Source organism: Sycon ciliatum, chromosome 10, assembly GCF_964019385.1.
Source record: "Sycon ciliatum chromosome 10, ocSycCili1.1, whole genome shotgun sequence".
Classification (NCBI taxonomy): domain Eukaryota; kingdom Metazoa; phylum Porifera; class Calcarea; order Leucosolenida; family Sycettidae; genus Sycon; species Sycon ciliatum.
Genome location: NC_088652.1, coordinates 3,327,896 through 3,337,664, shown reverse-complemented (window position 1 = coordinate 3,337,664; position 9,769 = coordinate 3,327,896).

Genomic DNA, 9,769 nt, shown 5'->3' with positions numbered 1-9,769 from the left:
AAAACGGAAAAAGTCTGGGGATAATTGATAAAAGGGTTGAATTATAATGCCAAAATTGCTGTATGTTTGCGCTGGGAAACAACATCAATGTCATCAAGAAGAAATTATTCTTGAATTGCTGCCACCATGGCATTGCTGTAGTGCAATTAAAACTATCAAGTCGCGGTTGTTTCAAAATATTCATCATTTGAGGGAACTTAGTGTCAAGTTCGGCAGGAAGCGTGTGTTCCACGCAGGAATAACCTACTTCATCATTTAAGGGAATAATAATAATAATAATAATAATACTGCATCTGTCAACAGACAGAGACAGACGAGATCGCGGTCAAACTGCCGGCAATAGCTCACATGCCCCTGCTAGTTGGTGGCATACCCATGCCTGATGCAGCAGGTAGCAAGGCCGGGACTCTGGCAGGAGCAGGCAATGTGGCCTGGACACTGGCAGGAGGAGAAACCGCAGGAGCAATCCAGCTCCAGCTCACTAGGCTCGAGTCGATAGCTGGCAAATCACCGCATTGATTGCTAACATCTATGCCCTTCTTCTTGATGATAAAGAAGTGCTTGAGCAGCAAGAAGCACCACAATGGACGCGGGTACTGCTGGCATCTTTCCCTTGCCATAAGAGGTGACATGATGGAAACCTTCAATGTCCTGCAAGTGCCCATACACACATACACACATACACACACGCATACAGGCACACACGCACACACAACCAAACACACCATTGACCATTACTGCTTTACGCCCGTCATGGGAGGCGATGATAGTGATGCTACAGCAGAAGCCATAGCACCTTGTGCAGGGATTGCACCATTCAACAGCTTGCAAGGCTGAAGAACTGAACACCCCTATTCAGCCTAGTCTACACCACACAGCTATGAAGTGGCTTTTTCTGGCCAGTGAATCCCTACTTTTTGGTCTTTCTTCCTTTTCTTTCCCGCGCACACATCACACCACATACTCCGGCATGCTCTGGCTGTTGGTAACCACCCAGGAGAATAAAAGAAAAGTCAGAAGGAGTTTGAGAAAGAGAAGAAAGACATGCGTGACCATAATCATCGGGAATCGAACCCGCAACCTATCGATTGGAAATTGCTGCACATACCACAGTACATTATGGGACACACACACACACACACACACACACGCACACACACACGCACACACACACACACGCACACACACTCACACACACATACACGCACACACACACACGCACACCACACAAACACACACACACACACACACACACACACACCATGTACCATGTACCATGTATACGCCCGTCGCAAGAGAAGCACGCAAAGCTGCAAATGCACTGGATGTGCACCCACAGATTTTCTCTTATAGCAACGATAGCGAACAAGCTCTGAAGGAGACAGATCAAGACTTGCGCCAGATAACTGGCTAATCCACACAACTGGCGAAGCCATGTGAATCGACCACCAATGCACACCTGGTCTACACCACACGGAGTACATCGGCATAAACCGGCCAAGACAGTTACCTATGCACACCCTACACTTGCTGGGGTAACCAGTCACACACACACACACACACACACACACACACACACACACACACACACACACACACACACACACACACACACACACACACACACACACACACACCTTGACCTTTGACGCCCATCGCCGGAGGCGATGATAGCAATGCTACGGCAGAAGCCATAGCAACTTGTGCTGGGATTACACCATTCAACAGCTTGCAAGGCTGAAGAATTGACCGTCACTATTCAGCCTGGTCTACACCATACAGCTATTTGGAGTGACATTTTCTGGCCAGTGAATCCCTTTTTTGGTCTTTTTCATTTTTCACACACACACACACACACACACACACACACACACACACACACACACACACACACACACACACACACACACACACACACACACACACACACACACACACACACACACACACACACACACACACACACACACACCTTGACCTTGATCTTGCCCATTGCGTACGCAATGATAGCGAACGTCGGAAAGTTCAAGTGAGAACACGAGCGCAGAACTTGGCATGTCGTTTCAGGTCTCCTGGTCGACGAAACGGGCGTCCACAGACACATAGAAGAGGATCAGGAGCGGGCCGTGGCGGTGGAGTGCTACTCGCAACTCGTCTCCAGCCGGGACGATCTTGGCAACTCTCAAGCCAGGTGCTCACGCCGAGGTCCGCCAGGTCAGTCGACACCACATCTCGCCACCTCTTCTTCGGGCCGAGACCAGGACGGGGGGCAGGCAGCTCGCCGAACAGGAATTGCTTCGGTGCGCGTGAGTCGTCCATCCTGCCGACGTGACCCAGCCAACGAAGCCGGTGGCGACGGATGATGCTGGTGATGTCAGGGTCAACACCGAATGTAGCCGCTAATGTGGCCGTTGAGATCCAATCATCCCACTGTTGACGACCGCCGATACCCACGATGGACCGAACATACTGATGATGAAACGTGTTAAGCTTCTGGAGGTGGCATGCCTTGGTGGTCCACGTCTCCGCACCATACAAGAGGGTCGTGAGGACGACAGCACACACACACACACACACACACACACACACACACACGCACGCACGCACGCACACACACACTACTACTATGTACAACTGCCACAAAATGGCCACGTCGCTCCCAGAAGCGGGAGACAACAGCGAGAAAGGAAAAGAAACAAGGAGAGTAATTGAGGTGAAAGGGGACCGTTCTACACACAGCTAGTGTTTCTCTCTTCGGTGGCGGGTGAGGCAGGCGGGAGAATCGTTCGCTACATAGGCTGCATTGAATGGGCAGATTAGTCCTCTGGTCCTTTCGCAGTCGTTTGCCTCGAGTACAATTGTGGCGGTTAAAACCAGCCTGACTCTTCATGCAGCGATCACAGGTCGAGCAATGGTGCCGGCAGCAGTCCAAATTCAGGCTGCATCTCGTTGAAACAGCTGGTATTTCGTCAGATGTCTGACGCTCCACACAACGATGAACTGCAAAACCGCCAGCGCTTTGAAACCAGCGGTCACAAACTCCACAGTGACGGGCCCCAGGCTGCTGGGCAACAGGTAAGGACCTTACAGCTGAGCACTTGTGACGTTGAATCCCACGAGCAGTGAATGATCGGTTGCAAACCCTGCAGGTGACTTTGTTGTTGTTGCATTCCACGAGATCATCCGGAGTCTTTGCAATTGCCTCGCGCCATGCTGGGCGATCCTGGGCCAAAGTGAGCCAATTCACTATGCCACCGAAACGAAGATCACGTGCGACGAGGTCTTTCCATCGCAGTCGTGGTCCACAGGCTGGGCGTGGATCTGAGAAGAAGCTAAACAGTATCAGCTTCGGAAGCCGGTTATCTGGCATTCTGGCGACATGCCCAAGCCACTGCAGACGGCGGTGTCTGACGGTATCAGATGGCAGTGCCATATCACCCCAGCGTCTTCGCAGCTCCTGGTTGTTGACATGCTGCAGCTGTTGATCGAGCCGGGACACACCCAGAATGAACCTGAGAGAGCGGTGGTGGAAGTTGTTGATGGCAACCTCACACACACACACACACACACACACCCTACCCCCCCCCCCCCGCCCGCCCGCGCGCCCGCGCACCCGCCCGCCCGCGCGCCCGCCCGCGCGCCCGCCCGCGCGCCCGCACGCACGCACGCACACACACACACACACACCGTTATCGCTAGATGTCTGTGCGGAGATGCTCAGACAGATGGGTGGCCAGGTAGCCATCGTTAAACTTTCTGCACGCTATCATGCCAAAATTACAAAAACGTTAAACGTTTTGGTCGTCAGACTTTCCGGTTTTACAGTATTCACAAGCAGCGTAGCTTGTGTTGGAGGGTATATGTAGAGGTGAGAACAGACACCCTCCTGATGAAACAAGCGTGGCTAGTGTGGTATCTGTACTTTGGAAGTCATTATTTATTGACTTTGCACGTGCTGCGTACAGTGCGTGCATGCATAGTTTCTGTGCTTGCTCTTTGGTTGTCGTTCTTCTTCTTGTTTCGTTCTGAAAGTGATTACCATGAATGTCCTCTGTTGAGTATCGTGTATTGTGTGAACCATAATATTTTGGCGACGAAGTCAAGTGTTTTGTCTAGGATGCTAGGATGGATTCTGTAGCGATGAAGTCCTGGACTCCATTTTCTCTCGAACCGGCGGAATCTATTGGCCTCCGTTGGGAGAGATGGGTTGCCAGATTTGATAATTATTTGATAGCAGCTAAAGTCACTGAGGACGCCCGCCAGAAGGCTCAGCTCCTGCATGTCGGAGGAGAGGATGTCTTTGACCTGTATTTGACTTTAGACGATAGCCAGACTGGAACGTACAAGGAGCTAAAAGATGCCTTGCTGGCCCACTTTATGCCGAAGCGCAACGTGGAGTATGAAATTTATTTGTTCAGGCGAGAGAAGCAAGCAGCAGCTGAATCGATCGACAGCTATGTTTCTAGGCTACGTAGGCTGGCCAAGCACTGCAGTTTCTCCAATGTCGACTCTGAGATTAAATCTCAAGTCGTACAGCACTGCGTCCTCTCGAAAGTGAGAGAGAAGGCCTTTATGGAGAGCAGTATTGCCCTGATGGATTTATTGACATACGCGCGCTCTGTCGAGGCGACGCTGTCATCCGTGGCGGCGATGGCAGGCATCAGCAGCTCTACCAGCGCCAATTTCAGCAAGGAATCGACAATGCACAAAGTGGAGCATTCGTCCTCCAGTCGGAAACCAAGGCCAACGTATGCCAGCAGCAAGTCAGCTGCAAGCTCCAGCGCCAGTGGCACTCACAGTAAATCCCGTCGCTGTGGTGGCTGTGGTGGTGCCTGGCATGCAAACCGAGAGCAGTGCCCAGCATGGGGCAAGTCCTGCCGTAAGTGCAATAAAAACAATCATTTCGCCAGTGTCTGTCGTTCGTCAGTGAATCGTGTTTCTGGAGAACAGTCTGCCAGTACCAGTAGTATGAAACTAGCAGCAGTACAGTTGCACCGTCTGATGAGTACTCGTTGTTTCATACATCGGCTGGAGCATCAGATGTTCCAGACACTCCTACCGCCGCAAGTGCACACGTTGATCCGTATATGTGTACCTTGCACATTGACAACGTTCCAACCGTATTCGAAATTGACACGGGTGCCGCCGTAACTATCATCAATGATACTGAGTATCGCCGTCTGTCGTCTAAGTCTAAGATTGAACTGGAGACTGACAATCTCTTGAAGCTGCGTACGTACAATGGCAAGATTCTGCCAGTCCAAGGTCGGTTTGTGGCGCGTGTGACACATGGATCGCGTCAGTCTGCCGAAGTTCCCATTCACGTGGTGAAAGGTGGTAGCCCCAACCTGCTTGGTCGTGATTGTCTGGAGCTACTACGCCTGAACTGGAACTTTGTGTTCAACGTCACTCGAGACCACAACGTTCTTTCCGAGTATCCGTCTTTGTTCAAGCCTGGTATAGGCACATAGCAGAATGGCAAGGTCCGATTGTCAGTAGTGCAGAACGCCAAGCCTCGATTTATCCGAGCCCGTTCAGTGCCGTACGCGTTACAGTCTGCTGTGGAAGCCGAGCTGACGCGTCTAGAGGAATCCAGAATCATCAGTCTAGTGGAATTCTCGGCCTGGGCAGCACCTATCATCCCAGTCATGAAGAGAAACGGCAACATTCTTATTTGTGGCGACTACAAGTGTACCGTAAACCAGTCCGCTAAAGTCAATCAGTACCCGCTACCCAACATCGAGGATCTGTACCAGAAACTGTTAAACGGAAAGTTCTTCTTGAAGCTGGATCTCCAGCATGCATATCAGCAGCTTTTACTGGATGACGAGTCCAAGCTGCTCACGACTATCAACACGTCCAAGGGGACTGTATGTATACAATCGCCTGCCGTTTGGTGTATCTGCCGCACCAGCAATATTTCAGCGCACCATGGAACAGATATTAGCTGGTCTACCGTTCGTGGTCGTGTACCTTGACGACATCGTGGTCTCAGATAGCACTCAAGAAGAGCATGACAAGAACCTCCGTGTAGTGCTTGATCGTTTGGCCTGTGCTGGTCTGAAGCTGAATCGTGACAAATGTCTTGTCGCGGCCAAGTCCATAGTGTTCCTCAGACATGTCATTGACGGCACGGGCATTCGTCCTTCAACCGAGAAGATCCAGGATCTGCTCGCAGCTCCCCATCCACGCAATGTGTCTGAGCTGAGAAGTTTTCTGGGTCTGATTAACTATTACCATAGCTATGTCAAGAACCTCAGCTCCATTCTCGCGCCGTTGTACGAGTTACTGTCTGCCAAGTCTTGGCAGTGGTCCCAACGGCAGCAGAAAGCGTTTGACAAGGGCAAGTCGCTGCTGTCGTCTGAACCGGTTCGAACACACTACAATCCGTCACTTCCGATCGTAGTGTCTTGCGATGCTTCACCCTATGGTGTCGGTGCTGTATTGCCGCACTCCATGCCGGATGGTACTGAGCGTCCCGTCGCATTTGCAGCCCGAACCCTGTCATCAGCAGAGAAGAATTATTCTCAACTGGACCGTGAAGGACTCGCTCTCGTGTTCGCAGTCAAACGGTTTCATAAGTACATCTATGGTCGCTCATTCGCCTTACAGACCGACCATAAGCCGCTGCTTTGGTTGTTCACTCCTGACAAACCAACACCACCCCTATCTAGCGGCCGTCTACAACGCTGGTCATTGTTGCTGTCGAGCTATGAGTACATTTTACAGTACAAGCCGGGTCAAGCCAACGGCAATGCAGATGGATTGAGCCGACTGCCTCGTCCTGCTGATAGCCCTGAGCTCGAGCCTCCAACACCTGCTGAAGTTGTACTGTCCATTGACGTACTCAATTCCTCGCCTGTGACAGCAGCAAAAGTATCCAAGTGGACAAGCCAAGATCCGGTTCTGTCATTAGTCCACAAGTTTGTCGTGGAAGGTTGGCCGCAGAACGTACCGGACGACCTGCAAAATTACTGGCGTCGACGCGATGAGTTTTCCGTCCAAGCCGGGGATGTGTTCTGGTTGGCTCACGTGTCGTCATTCCCGCTCCTGGCAGAGAGGCGTTACTGCAGCAGCTGCACGATGGACACCCAGGCATCACGAAGATGAAAGCGCTGGCCCACAGCTATTTCTGGTGGCCATCCCTCGACACAGAGATCGAACACAGAGTCCGAAGCTGTTCATCATGTCAGGAGGCTCAGAAGTCGCCCAACCCCAGCTCTGTTCATCCGTGGGAGCCAGGTTGGCCATGGTCTCGCGTCCACATGGGTTACGCTGGCCCTATTGATGGCAAGATGCTCTTGATCCTGGTAGATAGCCACAGCAAGTACATTGAAGCACATGTCACGTCTGGAGCGACATCGGCTATTACCATCCGTAAGCTTCACCAGTCATTCGCTAGTCTTGGGCTGCCGTCATGTCTTGTGACAGACAACGGTCCTGCTTTCAGCAGCTCTGAATTTGCTGCCTATTGCCAGTCCAATGGTATCAAGCATACATTTATTTATTTATTTATTTCACCGTCCAATGGCAGAAGCCAATGCAAAGGAGGGGGCGTTAGCCAGCCATGGCAAGAGAAGAAAAAAAATGAAGGAAAGAAGATGATAATCGGAAGAAAATAATGCATCAGCGGGGTGAAATGTATCACTATGTTGACCATGGTGGAGAGCGGCGAGATAAGCTAGCAAAAGAGGCGAGCGAGCCTACAACGTGGCATGACATTTAACATGGTCTATGAACTGTCTAATATTGGATATTGTCTTCATTTCCATGGGCAGCTTGAGCCAATACGAGTATGCAGAGAAGATAGGAGATTTGGTAAACATAGTTGACAAAGCTCTGGGAAGTACTATGCCATTGCGAGTGTCCCGTGCGAAAGTAAACCAATTATACTTGGTGAGATGTTCAGGGACAATGTTGAGTTTAATACGATGGACCAGAACGCATGACTGTCTCTGCGACAGGATAGAGATGGGGCTGGTGGAGGCCAAACTATATAGATCAGTAGAGGGAAAAAGAGAGGGTTTACGAAAAATAATTTTCAACACACGTTTATGATATATTTCTAGTGTCTGTACAGCAGATTTACTAAGCAGGGAATGCCAAGCAGTGGCGCCGTACAGAAAGATCGGAAGGAGGTAGCATTTATAAAAGAGACGAATACATTCGGGGGACAAGTGGGAGCAGTGAGACATCAGGCATTGGTGTTTCACCATACCATCCTGCCAGTAATGGTCTTGCTGAGAGACCTGTGCAGACAGTCAAGAGCGGCATTCGCAAGCTCGCCTCTGGTGACTTAGAGTCACGGCTGCACAAGTTCCTGTTTATGTATCGTCGTACGCCGCATTCGACGACGGGCCAGACACCCTTCCAGCTCCTCTGGTCTCAGCGGAAGCCTCGCTCTTGCCTTGACCTCGTGTTTCCTGATATCGGTGCACATGTAGAATCCAAGCAAGCCAGCATGTGCGGTGGTCGTTCGCCATCGGCATCCGAGTTCCTGTGCGGTGATGCAGTTTGGTTGATGAACTTCACCTCGTCCCCGAAGTGGCTCCCTGGTGTTCTCGAAGAAGGCTGTGGTCCATTGACCTTCAATTTGCGTCTAGATGACGGTCGTCTGTGGAAACGGCATGCTGACCATGTTCGTCCGCGCATGTCAGTGGACAGTTCACCGGAATCTTCTACATCAGCTCCAGTCCGCCATGAACAGTCATTTTCTTATTCTCAGTCTCCTAGTCTGTCTTTGCCGACTAATCATTCTGCTACTGCCACTTCAGTTTCTGATTCTGTACTCGAGCCTACTCCTGCAGCACCTTCTTCTGCACTGTCTCCTGTACCTGCAGTTTCTGTGAGTCCTGCTAGTTCTGTTGCTTCTAGTCCTGCTGCAGATAGTTCTCACGCTGTTGTTCTGCGACGCTCTACTCGTGTGTCCACTGCGCCTAAACGTCTTGATCTGTAGTGGCCGGTGGTACATCATTTCATACTGTTCTATTACGAACCTTTCTTTAGTCTCTTCCCAGTAGTTTTATCTAATGGTGGAGGGATGTGGTATCTGTACTTTGGAAGTCATTATATATTGACTTCGCATGTGCTGCGTACAGTGCGTGCATGCATAGTTTCTGTGCTTGTTCTTTGGTTGTCGTTCTTCTTCTTGTTTCGCTCTGAAGTGGCACTATGGATGCAAACAGTCCACTCTCTTAAGGACATGAACGCGTTCGCCAAAAAGGTATGGCCTATCAAACCGCCCATGGTCAGAAGACGAAGATGATGAAACCGATCATGGATGACTAGCATCAATTCGCGTCGGCAGAGTGCCTGATTGTCGGGGTCGAGTTGTTGGGTCCAGCTATGTGCGCTGCCCAGCCACCGGCGGTCAGTGTCAGCTGCGTCGAGATAAACCGCCTATGGATAATGGAAGAATTTTCCGAAGTCACCAAGACGTTACCCGACTTCCCGATTGATCATTGCGGTACATTCTACCAGGTTAGATTGCTGTGGCGATCAAAGAAGCGCCCGCCCCCCCCCCCCCCCCACCCCCCCCCCCCAGACAACCTCAACCAAGCGATGGCAGCGGCGTAAGCGCTACTGAAGCAGTTGGTGAGCAAATGTCAGCGGACAGTGTATGATTAAGTCTTGATCAACTAGTATTTGGCGTTGGACGCCACCGAGAAAGAGCCACATCCAGAGAATGCTGGTTACTACATTCCACATCACAAAGTATTCCGCCGCGACACTACGACAACAAAGACACGAGTCGTCTTCAACGCGACAG